The 17,079-nt window shown below is 45.8% G+C and overlaps 1 long non-coding RNA gene across 1 annotated transcript in view; it reads right to left on the bottom strand.

Moving 5' to 3' along the window:
- Positions 1-9,999: 9,999 nt before the first annotated feature.
- The window catches only part of LOC141373968 (uncharacterized), a 76,914-nt gene continuing 69,834 nt past the window's right edge, over positions 10,000-17,079 (bottom strand). The window contains exon 3 of the long non-coding RNA XR_012380426.1: positions 10,000-10,151. This is a non-coding gene — a long non-coding RNA (uncharacterized lncRNA). The remainder of the gene's footprint in view (positions 10,152-17,079) is intronic.

Genomic DNA, 17,079 nt, shown 5'->3' with positions numbered 1-17,079 from the left:
CTTTCCCTTTCTTTTCCCCCAGTTTCAGGTCTCTTCTGATTTGTTTAGTGTATATTTTTCTGGAGTCGTTGTTACCCAGTTAGCATTTTCTTCTCTCATTCATCTATTCTCCTCTGGACAAAATGACAAGATGGAAAAAAATCACCTCAAAAAAAAAAAAAGAACAAGAGGCAGTACTGACTGCCAGGGACCTAATCAATAGGACATTAGTAAGATGTCGGAACTAGAGCTCAGAATGACGATTTTGAAGATACTAACTGAGCTTGAAAAAAGCATGGAACATATTAGAGAAATGCTTTCTGGAGATATAAAGAATTAAAATCTAACCAAGTCAAAAACAAAAAGGCTATTGCGGTGCAATCAAAAATGGAGGCACTAACCGCTAGGATAAATGAGGCAGAAGAGAGAATCAGCGATATAGAAGACCAAATGATGGAAAATAAAGAAGGTGAGAAAAAGAGAGATAATCAACTACTGGATCACGAGGGCAGAATTCGAGAGATAAGTGATACCATAAGACGAAACAATATTCGAATAATTGGGATCCCAGAGGAAGAAAGAGAGAGAGGGGCAGAAGGTATATTGGAGCAAATTATAGCAGAGAATATCCCTAATGTGGGGAAGGAAACAGGCGTCAAAATCCAGGAGGCACAGAGAACCCCCCTCAAAATCAATAAAAATAGGTTAACACCCCGACATCTAATAGTAAAACTTACGAGTCTCAGAGACAAAGAGAAAATCCTGAAAGCAGCTTGGGAGAAGAGATCGGTAACCTATCATGGTAGAAACATTAGATTGGCAACAGACCTATCCACAGAGACCTGGCAGGCCAGAAAGGACTGGCATGATATCTTCAGAGCACTAAATGAGAAAAATATGCAGCCAAGAATACTATATCCAGCTAGGCTGTCATTGAAAATAGAAGCAGAGATAAAAATCTTCCAGGACAAACAAAAACTAAAGGAATTTGCAAACACGAAACCAGCCCTCCAAGAAATATTGAAAGGGGTCCTCTAACCAAAGAGAGAGCCTGAAAGTAACATAGACCAGAAAGGAACACAGACAATATACAGTAACAGTCACCTGACCGGCAACACAATGGCACTAAATTCCTATCTTTCAATAGTTACCCTGAATGTAAATGGGCTATATACCCCAATTAAAAGACACAGGCTATCAGATTGGATGAAAAAACAAGACCCATCGATAGGCTGTCCGCAAGAGACTCATTTTAAACCCAAAGACACCTCCAGATTGAAAGTGAGGGGGTGGAAAACCATTTACCATGCTAATGGACACCAAAAGAAAGCTGGGGTGGCAATCCTTGTATCAGAAAAATTAGATTCTAAGCCAAAAAGACTATAATAAGAGATGAGGAAGGACACTATATCGTACTTAAAGGGTCTAACCAACAAGAAGATCTAACAATTGTAAATATCTATGCCCCTAACATGGGAGCAGCCAGTAATATAAGCCAATTAATAACAAAAGCAAAGAAACACATTGACAACAATACAATAATAGTGGGGGACTTTAACACCCCCCTCATTAAAATGGACAGATCATCAAAGCAAAAGATCAACAAGGAAATAAAGACTTTAAATGACACACTGGACCAAATGGACTTCACAGATAATATATTCAGAACCTTCCATCCCAAAGCAACAGAATACACATTCTTCTCTAGTGCCCATGGAACATTCTCCAGAATTGATCATATCCTAGGTCACAAATCAGGTCTCAACCGGTACCAAAAGACTGGGATCATTCCCTGCATATTTTCAGACCACAATGCTTTGAAACTAGAACTCAATCACAAGAGGAAAGTCAGAAAGAACTCAAATACACGGAGGCTAAAGAGCATCCTACTAAAGAATGAATGGGTCAACGAGGAAATTAAAGAAGAATTAAAAAAATTCATGGAAACCAATGAAAATGAAAACACAACTGTTCAAAATCTTTGGGATGCAGCAAAGGCAGTCCTGAGAGGAAAATATATAGCAATACAAGCCTTTCTCAAGAAACAAGAAAGGTCTCAAATACACAACCTAACCCTACACTTAAAGGAGCTGGAGAAAGAACAGCAAATAAAGCCTAAACCCAGCAGGAGAAGAGAAATAATAAAGATCAGAGCAGAAATCAATGAAATAGAAACCAAAAGAACAGTAGAACAGATCACCAAAACTAGGAGCTGGTTCGTTGAAAGAACTAACAAGACTGATAAACCCCAGCCAGACTTATCAAAAAGAAAAGAGAAATGACCCAAATAAATAAAATCATGAATGAAAGAGGAGAGATCACAACCAACACCAAAGAAATACAAACAATTATAAGAACACATTATGAGCAACTCTATGCCAGGAAATTAGATAATCTGGAAGAAATGGATGCATTCCTAGAGATGTATCAACTACCAACATTGAACCAGGAAGAAATAGAAAACCAAAACAGACCTATAACCACTAAGGAAATTGAAGCAGTCATCAAAAATCTCCCAACAAACAAAAGCCCGGGGCCAGATGGCTTCCCAGGGAATTCTACCAAACATTTAAAGAGGAATTAATACCTATTCTCCTGAAACTGTTCGAAAAAATAGAAATGGAAGGAAAACTTCCAAACTCATTTTATGAGGCCACCATTACCTTGATCCCAAAACCAGACAAAGACCCCATCCCAAAGGAGAATTACAGACCAATATCCTTGATGAACATGGAGGCAAAAATTCTCACCAAAATACTAGCCAATAGGATCCAACAGTACATTAAAAGGTTTATTCACCACAACCAAGTGGGATTTATCCCTGGGCTGCAAGGTTGGTTCAACATCCGCAAATCAATCAATGTGATACAATATATTAATAAAAGAAAGAACAAGTACCATATGATCCTCTCAATAGATGCAGAAAAAGCATTTGACAAAGCACAGCATCCTTTCTTGATCAAAACTCTTCAGAGTATAGGGATAGAGGGTATATACCTCAATATCATAAAAGCCATCTATGAAAAACCCACAGCGAATATCATTCTCAATGGGGAAAAACTGAGAGCTTTCCCCCTAAGGTCAGGAACACGGCAGGGATGTCTACTATCACCACTGCTATTCAACATAGTACTAGAAGTCCTAGCCACAGCAATCTGACAACAAAAAGAAATAAAAGCCATCCAAATTGGCAAAGAAGAAGTCAAATTCTCACTCCTTCCAGATGATATGATACTTTATGTGGAAAACCCAAAAGACTCCACCCCAAAACTGCTAGAACTCATACAGGAATTCAGGAAAGTGGCAGGATAGAAAATCAATGCACAGAAATCAGTGGCATTCTATACACCACCACCGAGACAGAAGAAAGAGAAATTAAGGAGTCGATCCCATTTACAACTGTACCCAAAACCATAAGATACCTAGGAATAAATCTAACCAAAGAGGCAAAGAATCTATACTCAGAAAACTATAAAATACTCATGAAAGAAATTGAGGAAGACACAAAAAAATGGAAAAACGTTCCATGCTCATGGATTGGAAGAACAAATATGTGAAGATGTCAATGCTACCTAGAGCAATCTACACATTTAATGTAATCCCTATCAAAATACCATCCACTTTTTTCAAAGAAATGGAGCAAATAATCCTAAAATATGGAACCAGAAAAGACCCTGAATAGCGAAAGGAATGTTGAAAAAGAAAAGCAAAGCTGGTGGCATCACAATTCTGAACTTCAAGCTCTATTACACAGCTGTCATCATCAAGACAGTATGGTACTGGCACAAAAACAGACACGTCGATCAATGGAACAGAATAGAGAGCCCAGAAATGGACCCTCAACTCTATGGTCAACTCATCTTTGACAAAGCAGGAAAGAATGTCCAATGGCAAAAAGACAGTCTCTTCAACAAATGGTGTTGGGAAAATTGGACAGCCACATGCAGAAGAATGAAACTGGACCATTTCCTTACACCACACAGAAAAATAGACTCAAAATGGTTGAAAGACCTCAATGTGAGACAGGAGTCCATCAAAATCCTAAAGAAGAACACAGGCAGCAACCTCTTCAACCTCAGCCACAGCAACTTCTTCCTAGAAACATCGCCAAAAGCAAGGGAATCAAGGGCAAAAATGAACTATTGGGACTTCATCAAGATAAAAAGCTTTTGCACAGCAAAAGAAACAGTCCGCAAAAGCAACTGACAGAATGGGAGAAGATATTTGCAAATGACACATCAGATAAAGGGCTAGTATCCAAAATCTATAAAGAACTTATCAAACTCAACACCCAAAGAACAAATGATCCAATCAAGAAATGGGCAGAAGACATGAACAGACATTTTTCCAAGGAAGACATCCAAATGGCCAACAGACACATGAAAAAGCGCTCAACATCGCTTGGCATCAGGGAAATCCAAGTCAAAACCTCAATGAGATACCACCTCACACCCGTCAGAATGGCTAAAATAAAAAGTCGGGAAATGACAGATGTTGGCGGGGATGTGGAGAAAGGGGAACCCTCCTACACTGTTGGTGGGAATGCAAGCTGGTGCAACCCTTCTGGAAAAACAGTATGGCGGTTCCTCAAACAGTTGAAAATAGAGCTACCATACGATCCAGCAATTGCACTACTGGGTATTTACCCCAAAGATACAAATGTAGGGATCCGAAGGGGTACGTGCACCCCAATCTTTATAGCAGCAGTGTCCACAATAGCCAAACTGTGGAAAGAGCCAAGATGTCCATCGACAGATGAATGGATAAAGAAGAGGTGGTATATATATACAATGGAATATTATGTAGCCATCAAAAGGAATGAAATCTTGCCATTTGCAACGACGTGGATGGAACTGGAGGGTGTTATGCTGAGTGAAATAAGTCAATCAGAGAAAGACATGTATCCTATGACCTCACTGATATGAGGAATTCTTAATCGCAGGAAAAAACTGAGGGTTGCTGGAGTGGTGGGGGGTGGGAGGGATGGGGTGGCTTGGTGACAGACATTGGGGAGGGTATGTGCTACGGTGAGCGCTGTGGATTGTGTAAGATTGTTGAATCACAGACCTGTACCTCTGAAACAAATAATACATTAAATGTTAAAAAAAAAAGAAGAAGAAGAAGAAGAAGAAGATAGCAGGAGGGGAAGAATGAAGGGGGGAAATAGGAGGGGGAGATGAACCATGAGAGACAATGGACTCTGAAAAACAAACTGAGGGTTCTAGAGGGGCGGGGGGTGGGGGGATGCGTTAGCCTGGTGATGGGTATTAAAGAGGGCACGCTCTGCATGGAGCACTGGGTGTTATACACAAACAATGAATCATGGAACACTACATCAAAAACTAATGATGTAATGTATGGTGATTAACATAACAAAAAAAAGTAATGAAATCTTGACATTTGCAACATGGATGGATCGAGAGTATAATGCTAAGTGAAGTAAGTCAGAGAAAGACAAATACCACATGATTTCACCCATTTGTGGAATTTCAGAAACAAAACAAAGGAAAAAAGACAAATGAAAAAACAGATTCTTAACTATAGAGAACAGACTGATGGCCAGTTACCAGAGGGGAGGGGGGCTGAAATGGGTGATGGGGATGAAGAGCACACTTATCTTGATGAGCACGGAGTCATATATAGAATTGTTGAATCACTGTATTATACACCTGAAAATTATGTAACAGAATATGTCAACTATACTGGAATTAAATAAAAATAGAAATCATCTAGAGAAGTTAAGTGATTTTGGAAACATGGATGGATTCCAGATTCATTGGCTATAAACCTTTTTCCATCTCAGTTTGTCCAAAGAAAAGTTCTCAAAAAAGAGGGTTTGATTGCATGAGAAGGATAAACTTCTCAAATCTCCACAGAAGGAAGGATCCTACCTGTTTTGTTCACTGTGGTGTTCTAAGCACCTAGCATGGTAAGCCCAGAGCATGGATACTCTCAGTATCTAGTGAATGAACAAAAGAATGAGGCCATATTTCTTAATTAACATATGGGCATGATGCGGTCATCTATCCAAAATGCTGTCTTCACATCCAATATTTAATAAAATTTTGCAAAACATGGGTTACTGTAAACAGTGATTTTCCCCCCTTCAATAATGACATTTCTGGGCTTTTTTCATGAAAAGATTGGTTGGAATTTTTTTCTTGCTGATTTATTTGTCCTGCCACATGTCACCTTTTGTTCAGAGAATAGCAGTGGTTGGTTCCAGTTCATCCGATTAATGGTTTTCAGGGTTTTTTTTTTCCTTTCATTTAAAGCGAACCCATTTAAAAAAAAAAACCTGCGTATTAAGCCCCAATATATAAAAGAAAACTAAAACCTGGGGGGTTGGGAAGCCTGCTGTAGCTGCAATGGGAATGAAGTTCTGTTTTAGCAGTGTCCCTGACCCTACCCCCCCCCCGCCCCTGCCCAGCCAACCCGTGAAGTTGCTCCAGGGGAGGTCTCCCCTCCAAGGCCAAGCCTCTGATGGAAGCAGCCAGGACTTTGGTAGGGTTGGCTTGAGGCCTTGCTAACCAGGGTGCCCAATATTGAGTTCTAGACCAGCACTCTGAGAGTGAGATCCCAACCAAGAATGATTCACACTTCACCTGGTCTTGAAAGTCCCAACAGAGACTACAAGGAGGTATGGCTGGCTGGAGGTCAAGGGTTGGAGGCTCCTGACCCTGTGCATTCATATTTAGTGGGTGTTCTCCACTGTTCTGCCTGGGAGCTGCATGCTGCTCGACCTCTCATGCCCAGTGCTGGCCTGAGAGCCAAGAGACCCAGGTGATCTCTAGTCTCGGATCTGCTACCAATTCGCAGTGTTATTGCTGGAGCTCTTTCCTGCATGGGAGCTCCATCTCCTCACCCGTGGGATGGGGAAGGGGCCTTATTGACCACAGAGAGAGGTCCTTTCAAGTTCAGACACGTAGGGGCAGAGTCCAAAGTTCCAACTCAGCACCCAGCACAGAACATGTAAGGTGTCAGCTGCTTCCCAGAAGCTATTCTCAAAATAGATTTTTAATGTTCCTGTCTGCATTAGTCAGGGTTCTATCACTGGCAAGTCATACTAAGCCAACTCAAAGATGTTTATTCAGAAGAACAATCTATTGGTTCATGAAACTGCAGAAGACACAAAATACAAAGTAAGTTCCAAGTACAAGAACGAGGGTGCTCTAGAGGGTTCTGGAACTGGAGTCTAGATATCCATGGTCCCCTTTTTCTCCGATTCTGCGGGCCCCAGCTTGAGTCTATTCTCCCCTACAGACAGTGGGTGCCTCATGAGAGAGAAAGAAGGCCCCCAGGAGTCCCTGCTGCTTGTCCTTCAAACTGCGTAACACAGAAGAAACATCGGTGTCCTTGGTCCTCACTGCCCAACGAGATGGTTCTCACAGGCAAGCTGGAGTCCCATACCCAGCCCTGGACCTATCACTGGGGCCGGCACACACGGTGCTGTCATTGGCTGAGTCTGGATCATAGGCCCACCTCTGTGGCCAGGGGATTGGATAAGAAACTGTGAACTGCGGAAAAGGAGCATTTCCCCAAAGGGAATGGACCGTGCTGAACACACAAACACAAGAGATGTCCATCCACTTGCCACCGCCAACCCCAGACTCAGGTGGCGTCTCCGCCTGCCAGTCCGATTCGCTTCTGCTCCTCAAGTGCCCCAACTGCCTCCGCCCAGCTCCTCGATAATTCCTTCAGGAGAAGGGTTCTGGGCCTGTCTTGAGCAAATCACTTTAAATAAGTATCCTATGGATGGTGCAGAAGATTTCAGCCTCCCTTAGTCGTGGAGTATTTGTGCTTACGGGACCACAGGATAGATTTCTCCTTCTCTTCTTGTCATGGGGCACACAGCTCATGAAAAAGGCCCCTGTGACTGTCCTCCGTTAATTATGGTGGATGAGGCTAACCTGCCAAAGCATTGTCCACCTTTCTAGGATAGCATCCTCCTGGGGTCCTCCCAGTGTCCCCTCTGAGCCCCCTGCCACCATGCTTATCTGTAAGGAGGTGGCCGTGCCTTGCTGAGTTGGTATGTTTGCTTCTAAGAAGGGAGCTGATGAGGAAAGAACTGGCTAGCCCCCTGCTAGAAAGCATGGAGAACAGACAGGCTGGTGGGCATCACTGTAGATTGGCAGGACTCTGGAGAAATAGGGGGAATGCTTTTTCAAATCACAAATCAAGACTGAACCCTTTACTAGGAATCTTCCAGAGCCTCTGACCAAATGAAGGACCCCTCCTCCAATTTCAGAGTCAGATCATCCTGTGTCCAAACACTGGTTGCATGATGGATCAGCTGAGTCACATATGGGTCAAATTCCCTAACCTCTCAGGGCCTCAGCCTACCCATCTGTCTGTTGGGGATGATGGTTCCTTACAAAGCTGCTGGGAGAATATTAGAAGGACAGTGCACATATGAAATACACAGCCCCCCATCTGCACACAGGAGGAGCTCCGTAAATGTCAGCTCCCCTGCCTTCACACCTCAGAAGTAAAAGCTCCTCAAAGGCCGGGCAAGGTCTCTATTTTCAGCACACACTAAAGGGCCTGACACAGAACACGGTGTTGCCAGTGTTCAGTGAATGATTCTCTAACCCCATAATTTCTCCAGGGGCGCTGCACTGCCTCTGATCTCCACAATCATTCTATTTGAGACTCGATGACTTCCTTAAGTCTCTATTCATGACAGGGTGCAACTTATCACCATGACTTCTGATATCCAAGAGAGATTTTCTCCAACACCCTGAACTGCGGGACACCCAGCACTGCCCCCAATCTCTCTGGAGATTCTTGGGGAGACTCAATCAGCTACAACCCTGGGCTCCATATACGCTGAACTGGTTCATCTTACAGATCACCCTTCTATTCTACAGGGGTTTTCTTCCCCCCTCTTTCTGTGCCATACCACACCCCCACCCCACAATAAGCACCTGAACACACCACTCCCCCAAATTCTACTGCCAAGATATGCAAACAGAAGAGGTTACCAGCGCCGGTCAGGGAAGGGAAGGGATCGCAGGACAGCATTTCAAACCATCTGGAATGTAGTATTAGATACCCCCATTCTCAAAAGCCCCAGAAATCTCCCCTCCACCACTGGAGTGGCCATGCGGTCTCCATTCCCAGTCTTCTCTCTCCTTCTGCCTGCCCTCCTCCACCCTGAAGCACAGCGATCCCGCTGCCTCTCTGCCGACCAGTCCCTCAGCGCCCTACATTCCACACCTAATGAAAACTATAAAGGGGGGTTCTCTCGTAAGAGACACCCTAGAGCCAGCTGTGCGAGCAACATCCACGAACTACTTCCCCACCCTGATTAGTCTGACTGAATGTACTCCCTGGCTGCCAAGTGGTGGCTGAGCACCTTGGCTCCATTCTTTAGATAATACTTGTTATTTTATTTTATTTTTTGTAAAACCTTTGGGGTCTCCCCTCACCACCACAGGAATGATTCCAGCATCTCCAACTCCCTCCATGGTCACCTACTGGTTTCACTGGGGGTGAATGGTGGGCAGGTAGGTTTCAAGCATCCAAAGACAAACTTGGATCAACCTCAGTATTGAAAATCGTTCCAAACAAAGAACACACACACTCTAGGGTTCGGTTCAATGAAGTACAATTCTTCCTGCCAACTTTTGTTTTCCAACCTGGTCTATCCATGGTCTGCCTCAGCAGATACTGACATTGTCTTTGTCATCACAGAGTCTAGGATTTGTTCATCTGATATGGGAATTGGTTCAAACTTAGCTTCCAAGATGGGAAACAGCAGAAGAAGGAACATCCCGGGACATAAAGGACATAGAACCCTCCCTAACTGTACCCTACCTTCAAGTCTGACCTTTATCTAGAAACCTAATTGTTAACTTCTCTCAGTGCATTAGTCAGGGTTCACCAGAGAAAGAGGACCAGGAGACATATATACACATATATATATGATTATAAATTAACTTATAATATTAATAGAAATAGGATTTGTTACTATTATAAATTAGATTTATTATTATAAAGAACTGGCTTACCTGATTATGGAGCCTAAGTCCCAAAATTCACAGTCACACCAGCTGGAGACCCAGGAGGCTACATGATATAAGTTTTAGTCCAAGTGCAAAGGCCTGAGAACCAGGAGAACCAGTGGTGTGGTCCCAGTCCAAAAAAAGAACTGATGTTTTGGTTGGCATCTGAAGAAAGGAAAAGACCGATATCCCAGCTCAAGTCAGGCAGTAAGTATTCCTCCTTGCTAGCCAGAGGGTCAGTCTCTATTCAGACTTCCAACTGATTGGATGAGGCCCACCCACAACAGGGAAGTTAATCTGCTTTACTCAGTCTATGGATTCAAACACTCATCCTACTCCCAAACACCCTCACAGACCTACCTGGAGTACTGTTTACCCAAATATCAGGGTCCAGTCAAGGTGGCAAGTAAAATTAACCAAAACTCTCCGTTTCTCTTCCTTTATAAGGAGAATACCAGCCACATAGAGGCAATCCTGGTGCAAACTGAAAAAGACTACTATGGGCTTACATTCTGACCCTCTGACTTATTGGTATTGTGACTTAACCAGCCACTCAACCTTGTAATACCGTGTTTCCATTTGTTAAAACAAAACACAAGAATAAGAAGGGGAGAATCTTACCTGCCTCACCATTAGTGAGGGGTTCACCTAAGATGAAACCATGGCTCTCCACAACGGCCACACAATGGAGTTACCAGGGCAGGTTTTTTAGATGCTCATATCCATGCCACACTCCAGACCCATGAAATCAGAAATCTGGAGACAGAACCCAGGCACTGTTTTTTTAAAGATCCCAGGTCATTCCAATGTGCAGTCAAGGTTGAGAACCACTGGATTCAGCAGATGTAAAACCTTTCCCCCAATGTTAGGGATTTTCATGATTGCCCCATGCTTCCATCAGCCCCTCACAAGGGAAGCAGCAAGCTGGCTTGAGACCCCAGATGTCACCCATATACATCAGTGCCCCACACTGCTAAAATCAGAGCCACGAGGATAAAAGTGAGACCCAAGATATTAACAGAAAGCATTTCAATGTTCCAAATCAACTCAATTTTCCTTAAAAGGTGATCCTTAGAATTGTGTATCCTCCTAAGACCTGGGAAGAAGAGTATAAAGACGTCATCTGGTCCATTAGGCAGCTTCCAGCCAAAGCTGGACTTCATGAGGTCTCTGGGGTGGGGATGGGGACTCCATCACCCACCACCACCCAGCCCCACCTTTCTTCTGGATCCTCCCAGGCAGCTTGGCTGGCTTCCCTCTGGCCCTTGCTCATGATACACAACCCCTCTGCCAAAACCTGAGGAATCCCACAATCTATTCCAGAGCCAAAGCTGACAGAGAACTTACATAAGCTTGGAATGCTTTCTGTATCCCACAGACGCCTTCTTGACTGTCTTTTACTGGCATCTCCTCTATCACACTGGGCCAATGAAGAGAGAGTGAGGGCCAGCACACAGTAGGGAAGCCCACGACCAGGCCAACACTGCCCTGCGACCAGCTTCAGGCTGCAAGGCTGGCCCTCAATGTCTTCCCAGCTCGGCTATTAAGCTTGTCAGGGAATAGGATTACGTGTTCTAGACCTGCTCTCCACGAAGCACAGCATCGGCATCACCCGGGAGCTTGTTAGGAAAACAGCACCTCGGCCTCCACCCCAGACCTACTCAATCAGAATCTTCATTTTAGGGCGCCTGGGTGGCTCAGCTGGTTAAGCGACTGCCTTCGGCTCAGGTCATGATCCTGGAGTCCCGGGATCGAGTCCCACATCGGGCTCCCTGCTCGCAGAGAGTCTGCTTCTCCCTCTGACCCTCTCCCCTCTCATGCTCTCTCTCTATCTCATTCTCTCTCTCAAATAAATAAAATCTTTAAAAAAAAAAAAAAAGAATCTTCATTTTAACAAAACCCCCAGGTGATTTGCAGGCCTGCAATGTGAGAGAAGTACCAGTCTATACCTTTTATGTCTAGAACAGATCACCGATTCATTCAAACAAAGAAATGGTTACCAAGCACTATGCAAGGTACAACGGTAGCATCTAGGAATATAGCTGTGAATGGAAAGCAGTCCTGATCCTCAAGGAACTCACAGGGAGCGGTGGGGAGGGACAGACGGTGATAAGAGTCTGCCAGGTTCTCTGTCAGGGGTAAGTGCAGGAGGCTGGGAGTGTGGACAAGGGGCGCCATGGTGGTTTTAAAATGTGTCCACAAATGCTTGGATATTCCTTCTTTCATGAGGTAGAGCCTAACTGTCTTTCCCTTAAGTGTGAGCTGGTTCTTAACGAATCACTGCTAGCCAACAGAATATGATAGAAGCCAGTCTCTGACGTCAGAGCCTGGGCCATCATCTTAGCCTGGTCAGGCTGGTGTAACAGAATACCCCGGGTGCCTTATAAACAACACACACTTCTTTCTCACCCAGTTCTAGAGACTGACAGTCTGAGTGCCAGTACACTTGGGGGCTGGTGAGGACCATCTTCTGGGTTGCAGACTATCATCATCCTCTTGTATCCCCACCGAAAGAGGGCAGAAAGAGGGAGAGAGAGCTTTGGAGGCCCCTCTTTTAAAGGCACTGCTCCCATTCAAGAGGGCTCCACCCTCATGACCTCATCACCTCCCAAATGCTCCACCTAATACTGTCACCTTGGGGATTAGGATTTCAACGTATAAATTTTGGAGGGGGGGTGGGGGGGACACAAACATTCAGTCCATTGTAGACATAAAAAGCATTGTAGCTTCCTGCTCTCTCTCTCTCTCGGCCCATCACTCTGGGAGAACTGGCTGCCATGTTGTAAGGACATTGCAAGTCCTATGAAGCAGTCCCCTGATGGACTGAGGCCTCCTGCCAAAGGCCATGGAGCTGAGCTATTTTGAAAGGGAGCACCTCGCCCCGGTCAAGCTCTCAGATGACTGAAGCCCCAGGCGACATCGTGACTACTCAGCAGACACCCTGATCCAGAACCACCCAGCTAAGCCACCCCTGAATTCCTGACCCATAGAAACCATGAGACAATAAATACTCTGCTAGAGAATGCTAAGTTTGGGGGGTAATTTGTTAAGCAGCAATGGAGAAATAATACAGGCACCCAATGGCATCCTGAAGAGCCAGGGAAGGCCCCTAAAATAATCTGTAAGTAATCTCGAAGCTAAAGCCTGAACCATGAGTGGGAGTTAGGTGCTATGGGCAGAAGAATGTTCCAGAGAGTGCTGTAGCGCAAGCAAAGGCCTGCTAGGGAGGGTGTGGCAACTCTGCAAGGACTGCAGGTGATCCCGATGGCCAAGGGGGACAGTGACAGATGATGCTGGAGGGGCTGGCAGGAGCCAGGTGATGCAGGGCCTCGTGCACCATGGAGAGGAGCCTCGGCTACTTGAGGACCATGTGGGAGAGTCATCAGCACAAGAGTGACCTGGTCAGATTCAGGCTTTATAACATTTCTCCTGACATCTTGGGAAGAACGGGTTGGAAGGGAAGCAAGGTGGGAGGTGGGGAAAGCAGAGGGCAGGCCACTTCAGCAGTCCAGGCGAGGAATTACGGCAATGGGGACTAAGGTGAGGCCTCCATGGACAGGCCGTGCTAATCACTGCCTGGAGACACACCTGCACATGTGACCAGAGCCTTTTCTGTGTGCATGCATATGTGCATATACACTCAGCATGGGCTGGCTGGGAGCACGCCACCTCAGGTAGGGTTTAGAGGTGGAAGGTAAGGTCATGTTAAAAGCGATTGATGTATCGGGACACTGGCCAGCACCCCCTCCCACCCCCAGAAACCAAGCTTACAAAGCAATGGAAATTTGGATCCTAGAGGCGGCTCTGAGGGAAACTGAGTCCAAGAGTCCCTCATTTGGGAGGTGAGGATGGTAAAGGCTCCTCCCTTGCCCCTCACTCTCAAAAGAGGACTCTTTCTCTGTCCAGAACAGTCCAATCTGTAGAGACAGAGAGTAGGTCACTGGCGCCTAGGGCTGGAGGTGGGGTGTAGGGTATAGGATGGTGATAGTTAAAGCTTACAGTTTCTTTTTGGGATGATGAAATGTTCTAAAATTGTCTGTGGTGGTGACTGCACATATGTGTGAATATACTAAAAACCAAAGGGGGGGACGCCTGAGTGGCTCAAATGGTTAAGCGTCTGCCTTCGGCTCAAGTCATGATCCCAGGATCCTGGGATCGAGCCCCGCATCAGGCTCCCTGCTCAGTGGGGAGCCTACTTCTCCCTCTGCCTCTGCCTCTCTCTCTCTGACTCTCATGAATAAATAAATAAAAAACATAAAAAAATACTAAAAACCAATGAACTGTACACTTTCAATGGCTGATTTCTGTAGTGTGTAAATTATATCTCAATAAGGCTGTTTTTCAAAAAGATGACCTTTTCCATGGGATCGAGCCCTGCATCGGGCTCCACGCTCAGCAGAGTCTGCTCGTCCCTTTCCCTCTGCTCTCCCTGCTCGCTTGCACGCTCTCTCGCACACTCTCTCTCAAATAAATAAATAGAATCTTTTTTTTTAAGATTTTTTTTTTATTTGACAGAGAGAGACATAGTGAGAGAGGGAACACAAGCAGGGGGAGTGGGAGAGGGAGAAGCAGGCTTCCCGCCGAGCAGGGAGCCTGATGTGGGGCTCGATCCCAGGACCCTAAGATCATGACCTGAGCTGAAGGCAGATACTTAACGACTGGAGTCACCCAGGCTCCCCAATAAACAGAATCTTTAAAAAGATGACCTTTTCTCATACTTCATAGAGAATATGGAAGCACTAAATAGAATTGCTGCTTGACATTCTATCATGTATTTATTTGGTGATTGTTTCCCTACCTCAGATAGAGGGTAAACTTCATGAGGACAGAAATTTTGTTTATTCATCACTGGTTCTCCAGAGCCCAAAACAGCCTGACACATAGCAGGTGCTAATTTAAAAAGATTCAGTGAATAAGTGAATGAACATCTTGACAAAATCCTCAAGCTCACCAGCACCTGAAGCAAACCCTCTTCTTGTTCTAATGCAAGAAGTGTCCCTCCACTTTTCAAAGGTCTGTTTGTGTGTGTGGGTGGGGGGAGATACTGTCTTCCCTAAGAGCAGCTTGGAAGAAGCTACCACAAGTAGCGTATGATATGAGCATCCCTGCAGAATCCTGATTCCCAACAGCCATGGATCCGACCATCACACCAGTGGGCTCCTCATCCATTTGACAGCATCCCTTGTAGACTAGTTGAGTCAGCACCAATGAACACTCACTAACCCAATTTTCATGAAATTGGACAAGCAAACACAGAAGTTCACAGAGCAGAGCAAATTACCAGAAACCAGAGTGAAATGCCTCTTCTGGCTTCTGAGTCTGCTAAGATGGAAGGGGCCCCTCCAGTGGGAATTGGAAAGCAGGTACCGTTCAGGGTCACCTTGCATGCAGACTGCTGCCAGACCATTGTCAGAGGCTTGAGAAATGGGAGGTCATGTAATACGAACAAGCCCTTTCACGCTTACGTGGTGCCAGAGTTCAGTGAATGAATCATGACACCCCTTCAGGCCAGAGAATCCCTGATGACTGCCTGCCTCCACACATCCTCCCATTCAACCTTGGGATCTGGGCAGGAATGGAATCTTCCATCCGTTGGGTGAGAACATGAAGGCAAAGGTATTGGGCACCTCTCTCTTGGGCCCCGAGTTAGTGAAGGAGTCCTTGTAGTAAACTGCTTCTGTGAATTTGGGGAGTCAGACCCAAATCTGAGTACTAACTCGACCAATTACTCTCTGACCTTAGACTGATTAGCTGTCTCCAAGCCTCTGTTTACCCATATAGAAAGTAAGCAGCATCGATAACAGATGGAGAAGGCAGTTTGGAAAGGTCTAGAAGACCATCTGCAATGACACGGGGGGCAGAGCAAGATGGCGGAGGAGTAGGAGACCTGGATTTCATCTGGTCTAAGGAATTCAGCTGAATAGGGATCAAACCATTCTGAACACCTACAAACTCAACAGGAGACCGAAGAAGAGAGTAGCAACAACTCTCTGAACAGAGAAGCGACCACTTACTGGAAGGTACGACGTGCGGAGAAGTGAATTCGAGGCGATATTCGGGAGGATAGACGGCGGGGGAGGGGGCCTCCGTCCGCCACTTCTGGCAAATGAGAGACCCGCAGAGCACAAAATCGGAACTTTTTAGAAGTCGGCTCTGCTGAGGGATGTCGCTCCAGTGGCTAACCTGGGAGTGGAACCCTCATGGGACAGTGTGGTCTCAGGACCCTCGGGGTCACAGAAAGACCGGGGGTGCCTGAGTGCGCCAGAGCTCCCAGGTATCGGCGCGGGGAAGCCGGCTGCAGAGACGGAGCCGAGGCGCGGGCTCTCAGCTCGGAGTTGCCATAAATTGTGATCCGTGGCCCAGTCAGGCCACTGCTTCTCCAGCAGGGACCCAACAAGTGGCAGAGCTGGGGAGACTCCCCTTCCTCCCCGGGGAGGAGTGGCGCGGGAGCGCACCACAGGGATCTGCTGGGTTTGGAGACTCCACACGGGGTCGGGTGCCAGAGATAGCAACGCTCGATCACAGGCCGGGTGAGCACGGAGTGCGGCCGGAGACCGGGGACACGGGAGTGATTGACTGCTTTTCTCTGGGGGCGCACTGAGGAGCGGGGCCCCGAATTCTTGGCTCCTCCGGGTGGAGATTGGGAGGCCGCCATTTTCACCCTGGTCCTCCAAAGCTGTACCGAGAGCTTGCGGGGAACAAAAGCTCCTGAGATCAAACCCGAGCAGCTTGCTTAGTCCCGCCAGAAAAGGGCGGGGCAATTCCGCCTCCAGCAAAGACATTTGGGAACCACGGCAACAGGCCCCTCCCCCAGAAGATCAGCATGAACAGCCAGCAAGCCAAGACCAAGTTTACCCATCAAGGAGAACGGGAGAACTCCAGCGCCAGGGGAATACTGCAAATAGAATTCATGGCTTTTTGACACAGGCTATCAGATTGGATTAAAAAACAAGATCCATCCATATGCTGTCTGCAAGAGACTCATTTTAGACCCAAAGACACCCCCACATTGAAAGTGAGGGGGTGGAAAACCATTTACCATGCTAATGGACACCAAAAGAAAGCTGGGGTGGCAATCCTTATATCAGACAAA

The sequence above is a fragment of the Callorhinus ursinus genome, unplaced genomic scaffold (assembly GCF_003265705.2).
Source record: "Callorhinus ursinus isolate GAN/ISIS: 27379988/994484 unplaced genomic scaffold, GSC_fseal_2.0 scaffold13, whole genome shotgun sequence".
In the NCBI taxonomy this organism is placed as follows: Eukaryota; Metazoa; Chordata; class Mammalia; order Carnivora; family Otariidae; genus Callorhinus; species Callorhinus ursinus.
This window is presented reverse-complemented; position numbering and strand designations above follow the sequence as displayed.